We start from the raw sequence: 25342 nt of genomic DNA, 5'->3' as shown, positions 1-25342 counted from the left end.
CATGCTCGGCTCGTGTAGAAGAGTACACTAGGATGTCGTTGATGTATACTACCACACCCTGCCCATGCATGACCCGGAAAATCTCGTCCACAAAGGATTGGAAGACTGAAGGAGCATTCATTAACCCGTATGGCATGACGAGATACTCGTAATGACCCGAGGTGGTGCTAAATGCTGTTTTCCATTCATCTCCCTCCCTAATGCGCACCAGATTGTACGCGCTCCTGAGATCCAACTTTGTGAAGAACCGCGCTCCGCGTAATGACTCAGTCATAGTCGCAATCAGAGGAAGAGGATAACTGTACTTAACCGTGATCTGATTGAGACTACGGTAATCAATACACGGGCGCAAACCCCCGTCCTTCTTCTTCACAAAGAAGAAACTCGAGGAAACCGGGGAAGTGGAGGACCGTATGTATCCCTGTTCCAAGGACTCGGCTATGTAAGTCTCCATAGCCGCTGTCTCCTCTTGAGACGGGATACACACGGCTCCGCGGAAGTGCCGCTCCTGTTTGGAGATCTATCGCACAATCCCCCTGTCTATGAGGTGGCAGCCGTGTTGCCCTAGTCTTGCTGAACACAAGTGCTAAATCCTCATATTCAGGGGGAATGCGCATTGCGGGCACTTGGTTCGGACTCTCCACCGAGGTCGCCCCTAAGGAAACACCTAGACATCTCCCCACACACTGGGCAGACCACTCCATAAGAGCCCTCTGTTGCCACGCAATGGTAGGATCATGGGCGCTTAACCAGGGAAGCCCCAGCACCATGGGATACGCAGGAGATTCGATCAGATAAAACTGAATGATCTCCTCATGACCCCCCTGCGTAGTCATCTTAAGTGGTGCTGTGACTTCTCTAATCAACCCCGACCCCAGCGGCCGGCTGTCTAGAGCATGAACAGGGAAGGGGGCTTCCACCGGCCGAAGGGGAATTCCTAACCTAAAACAAAATTCCCGATCAACTCTCATTCCACCCCGCATCCGCCGCTAAAGTCCGGAACTCCAGGGCGAACTCCTGTGCACTCCTCTTCCCCTGTCGGAGGTGGAACAGACGCTCCCCCGCCGCCTTCCCCTCAGGTGGATGATCGAACACAGCCCTGAAGCGGCGGGAGAACGCGTAGGTGATGGTGGCGGCGTCTATTCCCCTCCATTCGGCGTTGGCCCACTCCAACGCCTTGCCGGATAGACAGGAGATGAGGGCGGAGACGCTCTCGTATCCCGAGGGCGCCGGGTGTATGGTGGCCAGGTAGAGTTCCACCTGCAGGAGGAACCCCTGACACCCGGCTGCGGTACCATCATATGCCCTCGGGAGCGAGAGCCGAATGCCACTGGGTTCCGGTGCTGGGAGAGGAGGACTGGCCGATGGTGATGGTAAGGTGTGGGCACCTCTCCAATGACCAAACGGCGCAGAGTGTTGGACACCTCGTTCATGGCGGCCCCAAGTTGCCGGATCATGGTGTCTTGATCGCTGATCCGTTCCTCCAGCGACTTGGGTGCCGCCGCTGCTCCTGCTGACTCCACAGCAGGTGTGTTATTCCGTCAGCGTTGATGTGGATGCGGTTGAGGAGTCAGACGCAGGACGCATAGGCTGAGTCAAACAAGACTTTACTAACTGTATAACAATACAAAATAAAGGACCTCAACAACAAGGAGGCGAGCGACAACGCAAATACAGTGCGTCACTATACACAAAGTCCAGAGTACAGCACAAGCGACACCAACTGACAGGCGGAAAATAACACACAAACTAACAAACACAAAGCAGGAAACTTATAGGACACATAATCAGACACAAACGGACACAGGTGCAACAGACAGACCAAACCAATCAAACACCGAAACATCTAACGGTGGTAGCTAGTACTCCGGGGACGACGAACGCCGAAGCCTGCCGAGCAAGGAGGAGGAGCAGCCTCGGCAGAATCCGTGACACTTAGCAGAAAAACACCCAGAAAGCATAATGTTTCCACCTCCATGTTTGACGGTCGGGATGGTGTTCTTGGGGTCATAGGCAGCATTCCTCCTCCTCCAAACAAGGCGAGTTGAGTTGATCCCAAAGAGCTCGATTTTGGTCTCATCTGACCACAACACTTTCACCCAGTTCTCCTCTGAATCATTCAGATGTTCATTGGCACACTTCAGACCGGCCTGTATATGTGCTTTCTTGAGCAGGGGGACCTTGCGGGCGCTGCAGGATTTCAGTCCTTCACGGCATAGTGTGTTACCAATTGTTTTCTTGGTGACTATGGTCCCAGCTGCCTTGAGATCATTGACAAGATCCTCCCGTGTAGTTCTGGGCTGATTCCTCACCGTTCTCATGATCATTGCAACTCCACGAGGTGAGATTTTGCATGGAGCCCCGGGCCGAGGGAGATTTACAGTTCTTTTGTGTTTCTTCCATTTGCGAATAATTGCACCAACTGTTGTCACCTTCTCACCAAGCTGCTTGGCGATGGTCTTGTAGCCCATTCCAGCCTTGTGTAGGTCTACAATCTTGTCCTTGACATCCTTGGAGAGCTCTTTGGTCTTGGCCATGGTGGAGAGTTTGGAATCTGATTGATTGATTGCTTCTGTGGACAGGTGTCTTTTATACAGGTAACAAGCTGAGATTAGGAGCACTCCCTTTAAGAGTGTGGTCCTAATCTCAGCTCGTTACCTGTATAAAAGACACCTGGGAGCCAGAAATCTTTCTGATTGAGAGGGGGTCAAATACTTATTTCCCTCATTAAAATGCAAATCAATTTATAACATTTTTGACATGCGTTCTTCTGGATTTTTTTTTGGTTATTCTGTCTCTCACTGTTCAAATAAACCTACCATTAAAATTATAGACTGATCATGTCTTTGTCAGTGGGCAAACGTACAAAATTAGCAGGGGATCAAATACTTTTTTCCCTCACTGTATGTGTCACATGATCTGGCACATGATCTCAGTATATATACACCTGTTCTGAAAGGCCCCAGCGTCTGCAACACCACTAAGCAAGGGGCACCACCAAGCAAGGGGTACCATGAAGACCAAGGAGCTCTCCAAACAGGTCAGGTACACATTTGTGGAGAAGTACAGATCAGGGTTGGGTTATAAAAAAATATCAGAAACTTTTAACATCCCACGGAGCACCATTAAATCCATTATAAAAATGTTTAAAGAATATGGCACCACAACAAACCTGCCAAGAGAGGGCCGCCCGCCCACCAAAACTCACAGACCAGGCAAGGAGGGCATTAATCAGAGAGGCAACAAAGAGACCAAAGATAACCCTGAAAGAGCTGCAAAGCTCCACAGCGGAGATTGGAGTATCTGTCCATAGGACCACTTTAAGCCGTACACTCCACAGAGCTGGGCTTTTTACGGAAGAGTGACCAGAAAAAAACCCATTGCTTAAAGAAAAAAATAAGCAAACATGTTTGGTGTTCACCAAAAGACATGTGGGAGACTCCCCAAACATATGGATGAAGGTACTCTGTTCAGTTGAGACTAAAATTGAGCTTTTTGGCCATCAAAGAAAATGCTATGTCTGGCGCAAACCCAAAACCTCTTATCACCTCGAGACCACCATCCCTGGTGGTGGCAGCATCATGCTGTGGGGATGTTTTTCATTGGCAGGGACTGGGAAACTGGTCAGAATTAAAGGAATGATGAATGGCGCTAAATACAGGGAAATTCCTGAGGGAATGTCACGTTCGTTCATAGACGGGTCAGACCAAGGCGCAGCGTGATATGCATACATGTTTATTAAATGAATAAACACAACGACAAAACAATAAACCAACGATACGTGACGTTCTACGGTACACACAACAAACCTCACACGGAACAAGATCCCACAACCCACTAGTGCCAATAGGCTGCCTAAGTATGGTCCCCAATCAGAGACAATGAGCGACAGCTGCCTCTGATTGGGAACCACACCTGCCAACATAGATCTAGACATACTAGATCCTACAACATAGAACAAACACAACAAGGAATATACACACCCTGACTCAACATATAAGCGTCCCCTGAGTCAGGGCGTGACAGTACCCCCCCCCAAAGGTGCGGACTCCGACCGCACAACATAAACATAACAGGGTAGGGGCCGGGTGGGCATTCTGCCTCAGAGGCGGATCCGGCTCAGGCCATGACGACCTCTCACTCTTCGCCTCCCAGTTGCGCCCCTGGTCTGGTCTAGACCTCGGCGCGTTGCTTCCCCTCTCCTTCCTCCCACTACACTCCAAGCCCTGTCTGGACCCTGGTGTGGGAGACCCCGAACCTGGAGAGGGGCTGACGTCTGGGTCTGGACTGGAGCCGCTGACCGGAGCTGGACCGGGCACCGGTGGAGCGGACTGCTCAGGCTCCGGACTGGAGCCGCTGACCGGAGCTGGATCAGGCACCGGTGGAGCGGACTGCTCTGGCTCCGGAGTGGAGCCGCTGACCGGAGCTGGACTGGACCCCGGTGAAGCGGATTGCTCTGGCTCCGGAGTGAAGGCATCTTTGCATAGGGACGTGGTTTATATAGCCAGAAAGCTACTCTACTGGTGCCAAATTTGACTTTAGGGTGTCATCAAATATAAATAAAAGTTTTCCCTGTTTATCTATGGCAAAGATACTTATATGTTTCCCCTTTCATCTGTGACTGGTGTTAGCTTGCTACTGGCTAGCTAGGTCTTCAGCCAGCATGAAACAAAGGGGGGAAGGGTCATTCAAAACGCTGACGCAGTTGTCAAGTCAACACATCCATCAGTGCTCTTGTGAACTGCGTCACAAGAGACATGCCAAACAAGAGATGTATAAAAAATAATTGATATCATTGATGCAATTTCAGTGTTTGAGTTGCTTTGTGTATCACCAAATTTGCTTGAGATGATTTTGCTGCAACACTGCTCACTGCATCCAAGTTGCTTGACATGGGAGTTTCAAAGAGCTGTCAGTCAAGGCGAGATCATGAATATAAGCTCCCTGCACACTCAGCCTCTTTTCAAACTTCCTGGTAGTTAGCCATGACAGAAAAAGTACTTTTCAGAATTACTGTTCAATACCTTTAACACAATACAATATGTATTTCTTAAGGCCTCATGAGGGCTTACACTCTAAAACATCCTGGGTTGTTTGGATGACCCAACTGCTGGGTTGCAGGCGTTGGGTCACTTAGTTTGGTTGTTTTTTAAAAAGAGCAAGGTTGGTTTGGTGATGCTGGGTTATTGTGATTTTACAGAGGGGGTCAAATCATAATAAGACTGGAGGCTTGGCGTAGTAGGGGCGTGGCTTTCAGGAAGTTATTTTTGTCCACCCATGGGAGTAAATGTAATTCGGGTTAATCTGTTCTGTTGAATTGTTAGCACATGTCACGGTTGAACACTTACATATTTGTAGTTATAATTAAGCCTACAGAAGTATACCAAAAAAAAAAAAAAAAGTATATGAGTTCCTTAAAAGCCTATGCAAATCATAATGTGATATCCCCAATGGTATAGTAACCACTTTAGTGTAATATGTAAATAATAATGTTCATATTTTTGTATTAGATTATGTGACGTGCAATAATTTTCAAGGAAAATTTGACATTGCAGTCTACAAAATAAGGCTTTACACCAAGCAGTGTGTTAATTGAACACTTTCCAGTGTCTATAGGGGTCCACACTTTCAGTGTTAATTTAAAACTCTCAGTCTATAATTTGCTGTGTAGCTCTGGTGTGTGTGTTTGTGTGGGAAACAGACATTCAGTTGACAAGTAAGGGATTCAGTGGATGGTCAGAAAGAAGCATGATACGTTTGTGTGTGTGAGATCATTTCTTTTGCTGAAGATTTTGGATAGTGTGATGTGACCCTTGATTCTGATAGTTTGTTTGAGCCTATTATGGCAATGCCTGACTAAAACTCACAAGTGATTCTGTGTTTCTCTTTGTTTCAGCTATGGATTGGAGTCAGATGTTGCAGCTCTCACTCTTCTCACTCCTCTGTCTCACTGGCAGCGCCAAGGCAGTAGGAGGTAAGTAGCATGGACTTTACCAACATAATTCATCAGCCATTAATTAATCAATCAATCAATCAATCATGTTACGAGGACAGCTAGAAGTACAGATTGAATTAAACTGTATCAATTGAACAGCTCTATAGGCAGAAACATGGTCCTTCACTTTGTCATGACTTAACTCTGACCTCTGGTGGGTGTTGATGGAATTAAATCCTTTGAAACAGCAGCCCTGCAAATATCTATGTTTCTTGTTGTTCTGAAAGGTTAAGCACACAGCAAATTCTCCAGTTTAAAAAAAACAGAGTTTTAAAGGTCCTGAACAGTCATTCTGAAAAGTACTTTTTCTCTCATGGGTAACTACCAGGAAGTTGAAAAAGACAGGCTGAGTGGGTGGTGAGCTTATATTAATTAGTTTGCCTTGACTGACAGCTCTTTGAAACACCTATGTCAAGCAACTTGGATGCAGTGAGCAGTGTTGCAGTAAAATCATCTTAAGCAAATTTGGTGACACAAAAAGCAACTCAAACAACATTGAAATTGCATCATTGATGTCATTTATATATATATATATCTCCCGTTTGGCATGTCTTTTGTGATGTGTTTCACAGCAGCACTGACGGATGTGTTGACATGACAACTGAGTCAGAGTTTTGAATGACCCTTCTCCCCCTTTTGTTCCATGCTGGCTGAAGACCTCGCTAGCCAGTAACTAGCTAACACCAGACACAGATGAAAGGGGAAACATATAAGAATATTTGCCATAGATTGATAGGGTAAACTTGTAATTATATTTGCTGACACCATTCAGTCACATTTTGGCGCCAGTAGAGTAGCTATCTAGATGTATAAACCACGCCCCTCTGCCCCGATGTTGGTTAAAAGGCGGTACTTATTTAAGTTAGGTAAGAGAATATCATGTTACAGTACCAGTGGTGTGTTAAAATGAGAGTTAAGGTGATGTCACGTTGTCCCCTAAATAATGAATCCAAGTGTTTGACATGGGGGAGGGGACCAGTAACTTTATGATCAAACTTTATCAATGTATAACTTATCATACTTTAGTCATCATACTTTGATCTGGTTTCCTTCAAATATCATCACATTTCATGAAAAACATCATTTTAACTATTCATGACCTTTAAATCAACACTGAAAGTGTTGTCTATGGACCCCATATAAACACCGGAACAGTGTTAAATTAACTTACGGATTAGTGTAAAGCCTTATTCAAATATTTCCCAGAGTGCCTTGCCTTTTGAGTAAATTGTAGAGTTATCACCAATGACTATATTTGTTATTGACAAAGACATGGTTGATGTATTCATCCATTTTCGGTCCTATGGACTTCACCCAGTATTAAGTGAGATCCTAAGTGAATGTTATCATTAAAAATATATATGTTTAACACAATACCACACGCCATTTTGAGGGCCTAGTTTTACCCTTTTTTAGGGGCCTGAAACTCATACATATAACTTTGAACTAAAACCACGTCATTATTATCATATTTCCCAGCAGGCTCTATTGCAGGTTGATATTTCAGAATTGTTTGTTTCAATATCTATGTTTGTGCACATACATTGATTGACTGATTAATCTTGTGCTACACAAAGATAAATGACATACATTTTTATAAACTAATCCAATTAGTTAGTTCAAATCAGTTAGTTCCTAATGTTCCTAACCCAGGCAGTCATTCTGAATGCAGATTTCAGGTGAATAATTATTCCAACTGTTGGATCTCCACCCACTGATTGGATTCCAATAGGAATTACATGTCACCTTGCAAGCTAGCATAATGTGACTTGCAGGCCTGATGTGGCTTGTAAACCATGGGTTTCAGGCCCTTGTGTTACAATCTCAGAATAAAAGGTTTACATTTGTGACTAAAGGGAGACAAACACTTATTTATCTTTGTGTAGCATAATATTAATCAATCAATCAATGCACCTGCACAAATATAGATATTGAAACAAACAATTCTAAAAACAATCATCCTGCGATAGAGCAAGCTGGGAAATATGATAATGATGGGCATGGTTTTAGTTCAAAGTGACGTGCATGAGTTTCAGGCTCCTTTATTTGGTTAAAACTATGCCCACAAAATAAAGCCTTATGAAATAAATACAGTGCACAACTATTCAGACCCCTTCACCTTTTCCACATTTTGTTACGTTACAGCCTTATTCTAAAATTGATTAAATGCAAATTTTTCCTCATCAATCTACACAAAATACCCCATAAAGACAAAGTGAGAAAACAGGTTTTTAGAAATGTTTACCCAAAAAAATAAACAAGTATTTACATAAATATTCAGACCCTTTGCTATGAGACTCGAAATTGAGCTCAGGTGCATCCTATTTCCATTGATCATCCTTGAGATGTTTCTACAACTTGATTGGAGTCCACCTGTGGTAAATTCAATTGATTGGACATGATTTGGAAAGGCACACACCTGTCCCACAGTTGACAGTGCATGTCAGAGCAAAAACCAAGCCATGAGGTCAAAGGAATTGTCCGTTGAGCTCCAAGAAAGGATTGTGTCGAGGCACAGATATGGAGAAGGGTACCAAAACCTTTCTGCAGCATTGAAGGTCCCCAAGAACACAGTGCCCTCCATCATTCTTAAATGGAAGAAGTTTGGAACCACCAAGACTCTTACTATAGCTTGCAGCCTGGCCAAACTGAGCAATCAGGAGAGAAGGTTCTTGGTTAGGGAGGTGACCAAGAACCTGATGGTCACTCTGACAGAGCTCCAGAGGTCCTCTATGGAGATGGGAGAACCTTCCAGAAGGACAACCATCTCTGCAGCACTCCACCAATCAGGCCTTTATGGTAGAGATGCCAGACGGAAGCCACTCCTCAGTAAAAGGCACATGACAGCCCGCTTACGTTTACATTTTACATTTTAGTCATTTAGCAGACGCTCTTAGCCAGAGCGACTTACAGTTAATAATAAAAATATATAATAATACTGGCCCCCCGTGGGAATCAATCCCACAACCCTGGCGTTGCAAACGCCATGCTCTACCAACTGAGCTACATCCCTGCCGGCCATTCCCTCCCCTACCCTGCACGACGCTGGGCCAATTGTGCGCCGCCCCATGGGTCTCCCGGTCGCGGCCGGCTACGACAGAGCCTGGATTCAAACCAGGATCTCTAGTGGCACAGCTAGCACTGCGATGCAGTGCCTTAGACCACTGCGCCACTCGGGAGTTTGCCAAAAGGCACCTAAGGACTCACAGACCAAGAGAAACAAGATTCTCTGGTCTAATGAAACCAAGATTGAACTCTTTGGCCTGAATGCCAAGCGTCCCGTCTGGAGGAAACCAGGCACCACTCATCACCTGGCCAATACCATCCCTACGGTGAAGCATGGTGGTGGCAGCATCTTGATGTGGAAAGGTGAACGGAGCAAAGTACAGAAGAGAGATCCTTGATGAAAACCTGCTCCAGACCTCAGACTGGGGCGATGGTTCACCTTCCAACAGGACAACGACCCTAAGCACACAGCCAAGACAACGCAGGAGTGGCTTCGGGACAGGCCTCTGAATGTCCTTGAGTGGCCCAGCCAGAGCCCGGACATGAATTCGATCGAACAGCTCTGGAGAGACCTGAAAATAGCTGTGCAGCGATGCTCCCCATGTAACCTTACAGAGCTTGACAGGATCTGCAGAGAGGAATGGGAGAAACTCCCCAAATACAGGTGTGCCAAGCTTGTGGCATCATACCCAAGAAGATTTGAGGCTGTAATCGCTGCCAAAGGTGCTTCAACAAAGTACTGAGTAAAGGGTCTGAATATTTATGTAAATGTGATATTTCCGTTTTTAATTTTTAATTGATTTGCAAAAAAAATGTAAAACCTGTTTTTGCTTTGTCAATATGGGGTATTTTGTGTAGATTGATAAGGAAAAAAACACATTTATTTAAGGCTGTAATGTAACAAAATGTGGAACAAGTGAAGGGGTCTGAATACTTTCCGAATGCACTGTATGGCATTGTGTTAAATATATATATATATATATATATATATATATATACAGTGGGGAGAACAAGTATTTGATACACTGCCGATTTTGCAGGTTTTCCTACTTACAAAGCATGTAGAGGTCTGTCATTTTTATCATAGGTACACTTCAACTGTGAGAGACGGAATCTAAAACAAAAATCCAGAAAATCACATTGTATGATTTTTAAGTAATTAATTTGCATTTTATTGCATGACATAAGTATTTGATACATCAGAAAAGCAGAACTTAATATTTGGTACAGAAACCTTTGTTTGCAATTACAGAGATCATACGTTTCCTGTAGGTCTTCACCAGGTTTGTACACACTGCAGCAGGGATTTTGGCCCACTCCTCCATACAGACCTTCTCCAGATCCTTCAGGTTTCGGGGCTGTCGCTGGGCAATTCGGACTTTCAGCTCCCTCCAAAGATTTTCTATTGGGTTCAGGTCTGGAGACTGGCTAGGCCACTCCAGGACCTTGAGATGCTTCTTACGGAGCCATTCCTTAGTTGCCCTGGCTGTGTGTTTCGGGTCGTTGTCATGCTGGAAGACCCAGCCACGACCCATCTTCAATGCTCTTACTGAGGGAAGGAGGTTGTTGGCCAAGATCTCGCGATACATGGCCCCATCCATCCTCCCCTCAATACGGTGCAGTCATCCTGTCCCCTTTGCAGAAAAGCATCCCCAAAGAATGATGTTTCCACCTCCATGCTTCACGGTTGGGATGGTGTTCTTGGGGTTGTACTCATTCTTCTTCTTCCTCCAAACACGGCGAGTGGAGTTTAGACCAAAAAGCTCTATTTTTGTCTCATCAGACCACATGACCTTCTCCCATTCCTCTTCTGGATCATCCAGATGGTCATTGGCAAACTTTAGACGGGCCTGGACATGCACTGGCTTGAGCAGGGGGACCTTGCGTGCGCTGCAGGATTTTAATCCATGACGGCGTAGTGTGTTACTAATGGTTTTCTTTGAGACTGTGGTCCCAGCTCTCTTCAGGTCATTGACCAGGTCCTGCCGTGTAGTTCTGGGCTGATCCCTCACCTTCCTCTCAATCATTGATGCCCCACGAGGTGAGATCTTGCATGGAGCCCCAGACCGAGGGTGATTGACCGTCATCTTGAACTTCTTCCATTTTCTAATAATTGCGCCAACAGTTGTTGCCTTCTCACCAAGATGCTTGCCTATTGTCCTGTAGCCCATACCAGCCTTGTGCAGGTCTACAATTTTATCCCTGATGTCCTTACACAGCTCTCTGGTCTTGGCCATTGTGGAGAGGTTGGAGTCTGTTTGATTGAGTGTGTGGACAGGTGTCTTTTATACAGGTAACGAGTTCAAACAGGTGCAGTTAATACAGGTAATGAGTGGAGAACAGGAGGGCTTCTTAAAGAAAAACAAACAGGTCTGTGAGAGCCGGAATGCTTACTGGTTGGTAGGTGATCAAATACTTATGTCATGCAATAAAATGCAAATTAATTACTTAAAAATCATACAATGTGATTTTCTGGATTGTTGTTTTAGATTCCATCTCTCACAGTTGAAGTGTACCTGTGATAGAAATTACAGACCTCTACATGCTTTGTAAGTAGGAAAACCTGCAAAATCGGCAGTGTATCAAATACTTGTTCTCCCCACTGTATATATATATATATATATTTTATGACAACATATTCATTTAGGATCTCACTTTTTGAAGTCCGTAGGTCCAAAAATGGATGAATGCAACAACCATGTCTCTGTCACTTACAGTGGTGGTAACTCTACAATTTGCTTGAAAGGCAAGGCACTGTGGGAATATTTGGAAAAGGCTTTACACTAATCAGTGTGTTAATTTAACACTGTTCTGGTGTCTATATGGGTCCACAGACTCAACACTTTCAGTATTGATTTAACACCATCAGTGTTCTTAGTTATTATTTGTTTTACTGGAGAATTTGTTGTGAAGAGATATATTTTGAAGGGACCATCTCTGTAAAGACTCTGTCTATGCATACTACATGACACGCGGAATAATTGCATAATTTCTTTGCCGTGCATCATTTCTCCAACATGTGTTTTTCTTTAAGAGGTGGCCTCAATAAAAAAGATGGTGGTCCGCAAACAGTCCCTGTGCCGCATGTTTGTCTTTACTTTACTTTATATACTCTTTGTGTTCAGATCTCTGTGAGGACAAAGGACGAGAGGTTGAGCGGGTGTTTTCAGTTTCCGGTGATGCTGCCATGTTAACATCCACCCTGGTGGACCTCAATGTGTTTGACTACCGCAGCATCCCCTATAACATCTCATGGTATGACCCAAGGACTGGAAGAGAGCTGACCAGGGAGACAAGAAAGACTCTGCCGCGGGGAAAGACACTGTGGATTTTTAACATCGCGATGGAGGATGCTGGAAACTATGAGTGTGTTGTGAGGTAGGGGCAATACTTTTGTCTGCTGTGTGTGTGTGTGTGTGTGTGTGTGTGCGTGTGCTGTAAATCTTTCCTGTTACCTTTGATAAACAGACTACCCTCCCAGTGCTATAAGAAATCGGCCTTACTGATTGTGAACCACACCAACCCAGAAGAATGCGGTCGACCAGAAAAGGCCGACCAGGTCCTGACCAACAAAGACACCGGTTTTCTGAACTGCCCATTGAGTGACCATATCAGGGAAGTGGACAATTACTCCATTCAGTGGTACAAGGTGAGTCCTATGGGGTAAACAGACAGTGCAGTGCAATGGGAGAGTGTTGAGAGGGAACGCCTGACAGCAGGGGTGGACTGGCCATGCCGGATGGGCTGATACATTTTTAGCCCAATGGGATTGTCATTTTTTTTTTTTTTTTACATAATTATAATTATCTGGCTAATAACCAAATTAGTTCACCCAAAGTTCACCCAAATTACAATGACATTGGTTTCCTTACCCTGTAGGCCAGTCTATGGACAAGGTATAACAACAACGTGCTTTGGTTTGGTTTCCCTTGCACTGTTGTCACATGGAAGCGTTTTGGCATTTGTGGCACAAATCTCATTCAAGTCATTTGACCGATATTGGCATTTGTCGCGCATCAGTATGAAAAATGTATGCACTCACTAACTGTAAGTCGCTCTGGATAAGAGCGTCTGCTAAATGACTAAAACGTAAAATGTAATCATGTTCAAATCAATTTGAGATACATTTGGACATGATGTAGTCCCCTGTAGCTCAGTTGGTAGAGCATGGCGCTTGCAACGCCAGGGTTGTGGGTTCGTTCCCCACGGGGGGCCAGTATGAAAATGTATGCACTCACTAACTGTAAGTCACTCTGGATAAGAGCGTCTGCTAAATGACTAAAATGTAAAAAATTTAAATGTAATAACGGGGTCCACAGTGACAAAAATGGGCCTTTTGGGGGCCTCAAGGAAAGAAAATGGGCCAATGTCGGGGCCTCAAGGGAAAAATGGTCTGGTGTGTCAGAAATGCCAGGGCGGATTTCTGGTCCCAGTCTGCCCCTGCCTGACAGTGCTGGAAAGCCTGTTTGAACTCTTTCTTTTCAGTCATTCAGTCTGTCTCTATGTATTCTTAATTTCTGTTTAAAACTATAGGAATGTGGGGTTATTACTACTAGTGACTACATTTGAACAATGTTCCATCAGATACGGTATATACTCTTTACATTGTTCATTGCTCTCACACATTGTACTGCATTGAATTGTTCTGAGAGTAGGTCTTCTAAGGTAAGACATTATCACAACTTATCTGTAATTGTGTATTCATTTTGTTTTATTAGCCATATTCCATTACTATGATATTCCATTCCATTACCACTACCTTTCAGTGTGGATTTCTACTTTAAACCTTTCAGGGCTGTGAACCCATTGTGAAAGATGACCCATTGTGGAACAGGTTTAGCTATGTCAATAACAGTGTTACGGAGTTACTCCTAGTAAAAGCGGTCATCCCTGAGGACCATGCGTTCTACACCTGCACCATGACCTTTAACTTGGAAGGGCTCAGCGGCAGGATCTCAGAGACCATCAACGGTATGGTGGACGGTGAGTTTTGTTGGCACAGCTCATAAAAGTTGTCCCTAACCACAGATTATTACCATATACCCCCAATCCTTACCACAGCCATTACAGAGATACAGTGCCTTCAGAAAGTATTCACACCCGGTGACTTTCTCCACATCTTGTTGTGTTACATAGTGGGATTAAAAGGGATTTAATAGTCATTTTTTGTTAACAATCTACACAAAATACCCTGTAATGTCAAAGTGTAAGAAAAAGTCTAACATTAAAAATAGAAAAAAATAGAAAAATAGAACACTAATATATCTGATTACATAAGTATTCAACTCCCTGAGTCAATATATGTTAGAATCACCTTTGGCAGAGATTACAGCTGTGAGTATTTCTGGGTAAGTGTATAAGAGCTTTCCACACCTGGATTGTGCAACATTTCCCCATTATTCTTTTCAAAATTCTTCAAGGTCTGTCAAGTTGGTTGTTGATCATTGCTAGACAACCATTTTCAGGTCTTGCCATAGATTTTCAAGCAGATTTAAGTCTAAACTGTAACTCGGCCACTCAGGAACATTCACTGTATTCTTCGTAAGCAACTTCAGTGTAGATTTGGCCTTGTGTTTAAGGTTGTTGACCTGCTGAATGGTGAATTCATCTCCCAGTGCCTGGTGGAAAGCAGACGGAACCAGGTTTTCCTCCCTGGTCTTCGTGGTTGAATCTGTGTTTGAAATTCACTGCTTGACTTAGGGACCTTACATATAATTGTACTGTATGTGTGGGGTACAGACATGAGGTAGTCATTCAAAAATCATTTGAAACACTGTTATTGCACACAGAGTGTCACGATCGTCAAAAGGAGCGGACCAAGGCGCAGCGTGGAATGCGAACATACTTTATTTATATTCACCACACGAACAAAAACAACAAAACGATACGTGAAGTCCTTGGTAACAAACACAAACCAACACGGAACAAGATCCCACAAAACACAACTGCCAAACGGCTGCCTAAGTATGGTTCCCAATCAGAGACAACAAGCAACAGCTGATTCTCGTTGCCTCTGATTGAGAACCACCCCGGCCAACACAGAAACACATGAACTAGATACTGAAACAATGAACACAAAACATAGACTCTACACACCCTGGCTCAACATAAAAGAGTCCCTAGAGCCAGGGCGTGACAGTACCCCCCCCCAAAGGCGCGGACTGCGACCGCGCCAACATAAACCGAACAGGGGAGGGCCGGGTGGGCATTCCTCCTCGGAGGCGGATCCGGCTCCAGGCGTGACCACCACCCTCTAATAACCCCCCCGTAGTGCCCCTGGTCTGGTCTGGCCCCGCTGGCTGGAGCTGGACTGGACATCGGTGGAGCGGATTGCTTAGGCTCCGGTGTGGAGCAGCTGACCGGTACCTGACCAGGCACCGGTGAAACGGGCACGGGCTGTGCCGGACTGACGACGCGCACCACAGGCTTGGTGCGGGGAGCAGGAATGGGCCGGACAGGGCTGACGACGCGCACCCCTGTCTTGGTGCGGGGAGCAGGAACGGGCCGGACCGGGCTGATGACGCGCACCCCTGGCTTGGTGCGGGGAGCAGGAACGGGCCGGACCGGGCTGACGATGCGCACCACAGGCTTGGTGCGGGGAGCAGGAACGGGCCGGGCCGGGCTGACGAAGCGCACCACTGGCTTGGTGCGGGGAGCAGGAACGGGCCGGGCCGGGCTGACGACGCGCACCACTGTCTTGGTGCGGGGAGCAGGAACGGGCCGGGCCGGGCTGGCGACGCGCACCATAGGCTTGGTGCGGGGAGCAGGAACAGGCCGGACCGGGCTGGCGGCGCGCACCATAGGCTTGGTGCGAGGGGCAGGAACAGGCCGGGCCGGGCTGGCAACGCGCACCATTGGCTTGGTGCGGGGAGCAGGAACCGGCCGGGCCGGGCTGACGACGCGCACCACTGACTTGGTGCGGGGAGCAGGAACGGGCCGGGCCGGGCTGGCGACGCGCACCATAGGCTTGGTGCGGGGAGCAGGAACAGGCCGGACCGGGCTGGCGGCGCGCACCATAGGCTTGGTGCGAGGGGCAGGAACAGGCCGGGCCGGGCTGGCAACGCGCACCATTGGCTTGGTGCGGGGAGCAGGAACCGGCCGGGCCGGGCTGACGACGCGCACCACTGACTTGGTGCGGGGAGCAGGAATGGGCCGGGCCGGGCTAGCGACGCGCACCACAGTCTTGGTACGAGGGGCAGGAACAGGCCGGACCGGGCTGTGGAGACGGACTGGAGGTCTGGAGCGAAGAGCTGACACAACCCGTCCTGGCTGAATGCCTATCTTAACACACTCTGTGTGAGGCATCAGCACAGGACGTACAGGGCTGTGTACACGTACTGGCACAACAACACGTGACACTGGCGCAGGATATCCGGGACCGAGGAGGGGTACTGGAGGCCACGAGCGTTGAGCCGGCACACTCCGTCCTGGCTGCATGCCCACCTTAGCACGACACGTGCGTGGTGCTCGCACAGGACGAACCGGACTGTGCCGGACCACTCGCGGCACAGTACGCAGCTCCGCATATCTCGGAACCTGCCCTGTCTCACACTGCCTAGCCTGAGTACGGGGAGTTGGCTCTGCTCTACCTCTAGTTTCCGCCAACCTCCCTTCCGGCCCCCCAAACCCGGTGGCCTCCTCTCCTAATCCCCAACCTCGCCCTGTAGCTGCCTCCAGCAGCCCCGTCGTCCATGCCGTGTGCCCCCCCCCCCCTAAAAATGTATTGGGGTTGCCTCTTGCGTGTCCGACGTCGGCCCGGTTGGCGCCGCTGCTACTCTCTACGGCGCGCCTCCACCGTCTCCTCCCACGGACGGCGATCCATACCGGCCTGGATCTCCTCCCAAGTCCAGGCTGTCTGCTCCTGGACACGCTGCTTGGTCCTGTTATGGTGAGATCTTCTGTCACGATCGTCAAAAGGAGCGGACCAAGGTGCAGCGTGGAATGCGAACATACTTTATTTATATTCACCACACGAACAAAAACAACAAAACGATACGTGAAGTCCTTGGTAACAAACACAAACCAACACGGAACAAGATCCCACAAAACACAACTGCCAAACGGCTGCCTATGTATGGGTCCCAATCAGAGACAACAAGCAACAGCTGATTCCCGTTGCCTCTGATTGAGAACCACCCCGGCCAACACAGAAACACATGAACTAGATACTGAAACAATGAACACAAAACATAGACTCTACACACCCTGGCTCAACATAAAAGAGTCCCTAGAGCCAGGGCGTGACACAGAGTGAGTCCATGCAACTTATGTGACTTGTTAAGCAACATTTTACTCCTGAACTTATTTAGGCCTGCCATAACTAAGGCATTGAATACTTCTTGACTCAAGACATTTCATCATTTTTAATTAATTTGTAAACATTTCTAAAAACATTCCACTTTGACATTATGGGGTATTGTGTGTAGGCCATTGATACAAAAATCTAAATTGCATCAATTTCAAATTCAAGCTGTAACACAACAAAACGTGGAAAAAGTCAAGGAGTGTGAATACTTTCTGAAGGCACTGTATATGACCCTGAATCAGAGGTTATGAGTTCATAGAGGCTGCTTTGAAACTTTGCTCTTTGAGAGCTTAGAAAGGGTTGTTTTCTATAGGGTCAGGTGACTGAATATTTCTGTGTCTTTCTATGATGTTTATGAATCATTGTCATAATTTCAGTGCAGTATTGCCTGGAGCCCAAAGTGGTTGAACCTGCCAATGAGATCATCAAAGCAGATCTGGGTGAGTAAACCACTAGAGAATGTGTGTGTGTGTGTGTGTGTGTGTGTGTGTGTGCGCGTGCGTGCGTGAGTTTATTATTTATTTTCATTCATGATCCAAATAAAGAATTCAATGTTTGCCCCCTAGGTTCTTCCTTCAGTAAGATGTGTCGGGTGTTTGTGCCGAGTGTGGGGAATAAAAGTTGCACGGATTTGAATTGGAAAGCTAGCAAAAACTCAATTTCCAAAATTGTCTCAGAACGCATCTTTCAGGAATCACAAAGGTAGGTTGAGACAACACAACAGTATCGCAATACACACTGTAAGAATTCTACAAATGTGTTGCTTTTTAACCATTTTCATGTAGACTTGATTGTGTGTTTTGGATCATTGTCTTGCTGCATGACCCAGCTGCGCTTCAGCTTCAGCTCACAGACGGATGGCATGACATTCTCCTGTAGAATTCTCTGATACAGAGCAGAATTCATGGTTCCTTCTATTAAGGCAAGTCGTCCAGGTCCTGAGGCAGCAAAGCATCCCCAAACCATCACAATACCACCACCATGCTTGACTTACAGTATGAAGTTCTTACTGTGTAATGCAGTGTTAGCTTTTCGCCAGACATAATGGGACCCATCTCATCCAAAAAGTTGACTCAAGTTTGCCAAAAAGCACCTGAATCATCAAGACTATTTGAAGAATGTTCTATGGACAGATGAGTCAAAAGTATAGCTTTTTGGACGTCATGGGTCCCATTACGTTCTACAGGAGAATGTAAGGCCATCTGTCTGTGAGCTGAAGCTGAAGCACAGCTGGGTCATGTAGCAAGACAATGATCCAAAACACATAATCAAGTTTACTTGAAAATGGTTAAAAAGCAACACATTTGAAGTTTTGTAATTTACTAGTCAAAGTCCAGACCCAATTCCAATTGAGATGTTGTGGTAGGACTTGAAACTAGCAGTTCATGCTTGAAAACCCAAAAATGTTGCATGCAAGAGTTGGCCAAATTCCTCCACAGCGATGTGAGAGACTGATCAACAACTACAGGAAGCATTTGGTTGCAGTCATTGCAGCTAAAGGTGGCACAACCAGTTGTTGAGTGTAAGGGGGCAGTTACTTTTTCACACTTGCATAACTTTGTTAATTAAATAAATAAAATAAGTATAATTTTTGGGTTTGTTATTTGTACACTCAGGTTCCTTTATCTAATATTAGGTTTTGGTTGAAGATCTGATAACATTCAGTATAAAAAATATGCAAAAATAGAGAAAATCAGAAAGGAGAAAATACTTTTTCACGGCACTGTATATGCCTGTATTCTGTGTCATCCAGATGGATGTTCTACTGTATAGTATCTAAACTGTTGGTATCGTATCAGGTATACTACTGAGATTAAGATAGGCTCCATATACCTTAATACATAGTGCTTGCTTTGAAACTTTGGAACTTCACAAAATCTAATCAAATCACATTTTATTTGTCACATGCGTCGAATACAACAGGTGTAGACCTTACCGTGAAATGCTTACTTACAGGCCCTTAACCAACAATGCAGTTCAAGAAATAGAGTTAAGAAAATATTTACTAAATAAAATAAAGTAAAAAATCAAATAACAAGTAACACAATAAAATAACAATAACGAGGCTAAATACAGGGTGTACCGGTACCGAGTCAATGTGCGGGGGTACAGGTTAGTCGAAGTAATTTGTACATGTAGGTAGGGGTAAAGTGACTATGCATAGATAATAAACAGCGAGTAGCAGCAGTGTAAAAACAAAGGGAGGGGGGTGTCAATGTAGATAGTCCAGGTGGCCATTTGATTAATGTTGACACAAATGAACTTGAAACTCTCGACCAGCTCCACTACAGCCCTGTCGATGTGAATAGGAGCATGTTTGGCCCTCCTTTTCCTGTAGTCCACGATAGCTCCTTTGTCTTGATCATGTTGAGGGAGAGGTTGTTGTCCTGGCACCACAATGCCAGGTCTCTGACCTCCTCCCTTTAGGCTGTCTCATCGTTGTCGGTGATCAGGCCTACCACTGTTGTGTCGTCAGCAAACTTAATGATGGTGTTGGAGTCGTGCTTGGCCACGCAGTCATGGGTGAACAGGGAGTACAGGAGGGGACTAAGCATGCACCCCTGAGGGGCCCCAGTGTTGAGGATCAGCTTGGCAGATGTGTTGTTGCCTACCCTTACCACCTGGGGGCGGCCCGTCAGGAAGTCCAAGATCCAGTTGCAGAGGGAGGTGTTTAGTCCCAGGGTCCTTAGCTTAGTGATGAACTTTGTAGGCACTATGGTGTTGAACGCTGAACTGTAGTCAATGAACAGCATTCTCACATAGGTGTTCCTTTTGTCCAGGTGGGAAAGGGCAGTGTGGAGTGCGATTGAGATTGCGTCATCTGTGGATCCATGGGGGCGGGATGCAAATTTGAGTGGGTCTAGGGTTTCCGGGATGATGGTGTTGATGTGAGCCATGACCAGCCTTTCAAAGAACATCATGGCTACCGACGTGCTACGGGACGGTAGTCATTTAGGCAGGTTACCTTCGCTTTTCTGGGCACAGGGACTATGGTGGTCTGCTTGAAACATGTAGGTGTTACAGACTTGCTCAGGTAAAGGTTGAAAATGTCAGTGAAGACACTTGCCAGTTTGTCCACGCAGGATCTGAGTACACGTCCTGGTAATCCGTCTGGCCCCGCGGCCTTGTGAATGTTGACCTGTTTAAAGGCTACGGAGAGCGTGATCACACAGTCGTCCGGAACAGCTGGTGCTCTCATGCATGCTTCAGTGTTGCTTGCCCCGAAGCGAGCATAAAAGGCATTTAGCCCATCTAATAGGCTCGCGTCACTGGGCAGCTCGCTGCTGGGTTTCCCTTTGTAATCCGTAATAGTTTGCAAGCCCTGCCACATCTGACGAGTATCAGAGCCGGTGTAGTAGGATTCAATCCTAGTCCTGTATTGACGCTTTGCCTGTTTGATGGTTAGTCTGATGGCATAGCGGGATTTCTTCCAGTCTGTGCTAGCAAAACAGTCCTGCAGCGTAGCATCCGCGTCTTCTGATATTGAGCGAGTCACTGGTACTTCCTGCTTTAGTTTTTGCTTGAAAGCAGGAATCAGCAGGATAGCATTATGGTCAGATTTGCCAAATGGAGGGCGAAGGAGAGCTTTGTTTGCATCACTGTGTGTGGAGTAAAAGTGGTCTAGGGTTTTTTCCCTCTGGTTGCAGATGTGATATGCTGGTAGAAATGAGGTAAAATGGATTTAAGTTTGCCTGCATTAAAGTTCCTGGCCACTAGGAGCGCCGCTTCTGTCCTGCCGATGCACGGAAATCCAGCCAACTGTATATTATCCGTGTCGTCGTTCAGCCACGACTTGGTGAAACATAAGCTATTACAGTTTTTAATGTCCCGTTGGTAGGATAGTCTAGAACGGAGCTCATCCAGTTTATTCTCCAGTGATTGCACGTTGGCCAATAGAACGGAAGGTAGAGGCGGGTTCCCCACTCGCCGAATAATTCTCACAAGGCACCCGATCTCCGCCCCCTGTACCTCTGTCTTTTCTTCACACGAATGACGGGATTTGGGCCTGGTCTCGGAGAAACAGTATATCCCTTCTGTAAGACTCATTAAAAAAAAAATATTTGTGCAGTTTGAGGTGAATAATCACTGTTCTGATATCCAGAAACTATTTTCGGTCATAAGAGACGGTAGCAGCAACATTATGTACAAAAAAGGTTACAAACAATGCAAAAAAACACACAAAATAGCACAGTTGGTTAGGAGCCTGTAAAACGGCACCCATCCCCTCAGGCGCCAATAACAGTGTATGTTATGTTAACTGTTGCCATGATGGTTTGATTGTGCGTTCACAAGGGGGAACTTGTCTGTCTTCCCCCCCCCCCCCCCCCCCCCCCCAAACCAGGGAGTGGAGAGAAGAAGAGGAGAAGGGTGTATGGTTGGAGCGTCATTTGAATTTCTTGATGGTGGAAGAGGAAGACTTTTACATCAACTACACATGTTTGGTTTCCAGTGACAGAGGCATTTCTTTAGCCTTCTTCATACTACAGCCTACAGGTTAGACAATACTGTCTGGAGGATAACATAAAGGTGTTTCAAAAGAGATCACACACATATTATCCTGTCCCTTTACCGTTGTTTTGATAGTGTATTATAACAACTGCAACCTCACCACTTTTGAAAAAACTGTTATAAATGCTATCTTCTCTCTTTTTCTGCACAGATCCAAACTATCTGCTCCCTATTGGGGTACTACTGACCAGTCTGGTATTGGTGTTTACTGTTAGTGTTGTTATTTACCATCGCTTCAAGATCGACATCGTGCTGTCGCTCAGGAGGATGTTCCCGCTTCTCTACACAAACACAGGTACGCAATGAGAGACACTTTACCGCACATATACTGCGCAAGCACACTCATGGAAACATTAATAGAAACATGCCTGAGCGCGCACACGTAGACATGCACACACTCATGCACACACACACACTATCTGCAGACTCATTGCATACTGTGCTTTCACGAAATGGAAACTCGCACTAACATAAATATACATTCCTACACCAGATACAGACAGAAATGCACATACAGCATGTCTCCCCACAAACCCCCAGGCCCACACTTAAACCCACACACACACGCATGTTGCATTGCTTGTGTTAGGTTCTGAACAAACTGAGTAAAAACTCAAACGGACAACTAGAAAAAGCTCAAACAAAGTTTATTCACCCACTGGGTCATATAGCTGCAAAGACAAAGATGTTTACACAATCACATATATTTATACCTTCCTACTAGGCGGAGTCAACCCCTTGCATATCTAGACAGCCAATACATCTCTGTTGCTAGTCAGGAACGTATTTGGTTCCTCTCATTGGTGTAGCCTCCTGCTAGAACCTTCATGGGCATGGAAATATACAGTTGAAGTTGGAAGTTTACATACAGTCATTAAAACTTGTTTTTCAACCACTCCACAAATTTCTTTTTAACAAACTATAGTTTTGGCAAGTCGGTTAGGACATCTACTTTGTGCATGACACAAGTAATTTTTCCAACAATTGTTTACAGACAGATTATTTCACATATAATTCACAGCAATTCCAGTGGGTCAGAAGTCTACATACACTAAGTTGACTGTGCCTTTAAAGTTGGCTTGCAAGCTGAAGAACACCATCCCAACTGTGAAGCACGGGGGTGGCAGCATCATGCTGTGAGGGTGCTTTGCTGCAGGAGGGACTGGTGCACTTCACAAAGTAGATAGCATCATGAGGAAGGAAAATTATGTTGATGTATTGAAGCAACATCTTAAGACATCAGTCAGGAAGTTTAAGCTTGGTCGCAAATGGGTCTTCCAAATGGACAATGACCCCAAGCATACTTCCAAAGTTGTGGCAAAATGGCTTAAGGACAACAACGTCAAGGTATTGGAGTGGCCACCACAAAGCCCTGACCTCAATCCTATAGAACATTATGGGCAGAACTGAAAAAGCGTGTGCGAGCAAGGAGGCCTCTTACACCAGCTCTGTCAGGAGGAATGGACCAAAAGTCATCCAACTTATTGTGGGAAGCTTGTGGAAGGCTACCCGAAACGTTTGACCCAAGTTAAACAATTTAAAGGCAATGCTACCAAATACTAATTGAGTGTATGTAAACTTCTGACCCACTGGGAATGTGATGAAATAAATAAAAGCGGAATAAATCATTCTCTTTACTATTATTCTGACATTTCACATTCTTAAAATAAAGTGGTGATCCTAACTGACCTAAGACAGGGAATTTTTACTAGGATTAAATGTCAGGAATTGTGAAAAACTGAGTTTAAATGTATTTGGCTAAGGGGTATGTAAACTTCCGACTTCAACTGTATGTGTGTGACAGGACTGACTGTTCCTCCTCACTTCATCTGACCTGACCTCGGGCCGAATTCCTCACTCCTCCTTACTCCACGGCTGTCCTACCTTAGCAGTGACTGAAACCAGACTGTTGCCCTTTGCCTCTCTCCATAGGGTACATGAGATTTAAGAATAACATTTCCCAACAGAATGTAAGCTCTGCACTCCCCTTTCTCACTCAGTAACTTTCCATACACCCGGTTCTAATATGGTAACATGAATAAGTATATTCCAAGCTAGAATCCAACACTTGTTTCCCACTCCCCACCTGACCACAAGTAAAATCAGTAGCAAGTGTAGCAATGTATTGTAGCACATCCCACAGCTATGCAAGCACAGCATTTTCCATGACTCAGAGGAAACAGAGAGGAAGTTTGATACAAGGCACTAAATAGGCCATGTAACCATAAAACACAAGCAACTATGGTGTCATAAATAACCAAGCCTCCTCTGTTAGGCAGGTTTGTGGAGGCTTTTGCTCTAGCCCAGCACTAACACATCTATTTTGTTTTACCTGTCCCTATCCTGCATGTGGCAGACTCTGATGGGAAGTTGTATGATGCGTACGTGGCATACCCCCGTCTGTTTGGGGATGGGGGCGGAGCCTGTGGGGAGGCAGAGATGTTTGCCCTCCACATGTTGCCCCAGGTTCTGGAGGGGAGGTGTGGCTACAGGCTGTTCATACTGGGCCGGGACAGCCTACCAGGGGAAGGTATGACATCTCAGCTCGACCCTGAGGCTCCAGGTTCCAGAAGACTAAGTTAGCCTTGGCATTAGTACATAAGTAGCATGATGATGAAATATGTGAAACCTTTCTGAAATCATAAAGACCTTCAGAAACCATTTCAATGGTAGAACAATGTTTTAATAACAATTTCCCCTGCTCCCTGACCCCCTCTTCTCCTCCCTCCTCCCTTTCCCCCTCTTCTCCTCCCTCCTCTCTCCTCCCTTTCCCCCTCTTCTCCTCCCTCCTCCCTTTCCCCCTCTTCTCCTCCCTCCTCCCTCTCTAGCCATAGTAGATGCAGTGGAGGAGAGCATGCTGGCAAGCCGGCGTCTCCTCCTGGTCTACTCTGGCTCTACGTTCTGCAGTGGAAGCCACAGTGACAGCAGCAGTGGTGTCCTGGAGGCCTGGCAGAGCTTCGAGAGGCAGACGGCCATGCACCGTGCCCTGTTGGAGGGCTCCCTTAAGGTGGTCCTTGTGGAGCTGGAGGAGGTCTCCCCCACACAGCTGACCCTCTTCCCCGAGTCGGTGCGCCACCTCCGGGAGCGCCAGGGCGCCGTCTGCTGGTGGAAGAGTAGCAGAGGGTTGAGGTGTGGGAGGTGGGGAGAAGAGGAGGAGGTGGAGGAGAAGAGAGGGGAGCTGGCTTCGTCCCCTCTCTCCTCACCCTCTCTTTCCTTGTCCTCACGCTTCTGGAAGGAACTGAGGTATTATATGCCAGTGAGGGGCACGAGGACGAGGTGACCAGAGAAGAACAGCCTGATGAAGTTGTGATGGGATGGATGGGCTTTGGAGAGGACAGTGTTAGACATAACGAGGAAATCTGTTGAATGACTTCTGGTACCTGACTCTCTCAACACATTTTCATGAAAAATTATTGAATCAGACTTTGGAGGACTGATCTTCTGCTGTGAGATTTATTTGAGGTGGGAAAATGCACAGTAAACAGTGTATTCATTCTGAACATATTGGCAGAGCCACTCACACACAC

At 46.1% G+C, this 25342-nt stretch overlaps 1 pseudogene across 1 annotated transcript in view; it reads left to right on the top strand.

Moving 5' to 3' along the window:
- LOC311128828 (interleukin-1 receptor type 1-like) overlaps positions 1 to 25125 on the top strand; it is a 37336-nt pseudogene extending 12211 nt beyond the window's left edge. Inside the window, exons 2-11 of the transcript in view lie at positions 5897 to 5974; positions 12127 to 12379; positions 12470 to 12650; positions 13795 to 13984; positions 17684 to 17746; positions 17873 to 18008; positions 21649 to 21800; positions 21967 to 22110; positions 24172 to 24345; positions 24644 to 25125. The product of the transcript in view is annotated as an interleukin-1 receptor type 1-like (transcript). The remainder of the gene's footprint in view (positions 1 to 5896; positions 5975 to 12126; positions 12380 to 12469; positions 12651 to 13794; positions 13985 to 17683; positions 17747 to 17872; positions 18009 to 21648; positions 21801 to 21966; positions 22111 to 24171; positions 24346 to 24643) is intronic.
- The last annotated feature ends 217 nt before the right edge of the window (positions 25126 to 25342 follow it).

The sequence above is a fragment of the Coregonus lavaretus genome (assembly GCF_964263955.1).
Source record: "Coregonus lavaretus genome assembly, chromosome: 5".
Taxonomy (NCBI): domain Eukaryota; kingdom Metazoa; phylum Chordata; class Actinopteri; order Salmoniformes; family Salmonidae; genus Coregonus; species Coregonus lavaretus.
This window is presented reverse-complemented; position numbering and strand designations above follow the sequence as displayed.